This window comes from Brassica oleracea, chromosome C6, assembly GCF_000695525.1.
Source record: "Brassica oleracea var. oleracea cultivar TO1000 chromosome C6, BOL, whole genome shotgun sequence".
Taxonomy (NCBI): domain Eukaryota; kingdom Viridiplantae; phylum Streptophyta; class Magnoliopsida; order Brassicales; family Brassicaceae; genus Brassica; species Brassica oleracea.
In genome coordinates this window covers 13,007,280-13,007,625 of record NC_027753.1, presented here as the reverse complement: position 1 = coordinate 13,007,625, position 346 = coordinate 13,007,280, and positions in this window count along the sequence as shown.

Below are 346 nucleotides of genomic sequence, written 5' to 3'. Positions count from 1 at the left end.
CTCTTGATAGAGGTCAACTAGATGCTTGGGAGTCCTACAAGTCTTAGCCCAATGATTGCTCATTCCACATCTATGGCACACGTATTTCTCTGATTTAGTTGAGTGTTGGGGTTTGAAAGATGATCCACGGCCACGACCATGGCCTCATCCAAATGAGCCACGGTCCCGTCCATGGTCTCGACCATTTCCTCACCCGCGGCCAAAGGATCTTCGACCGCGGCCACGTCCGTTCGATTTGTCTCGACCACGGCCATGCTGGCCGTTTCTTTGGACGTGGTTTGACTCTTTATTGTCCTCTATAGCGTGTGCATCAGGTAGTGGAGCTGATCCAAGTGGTCTCATCTGA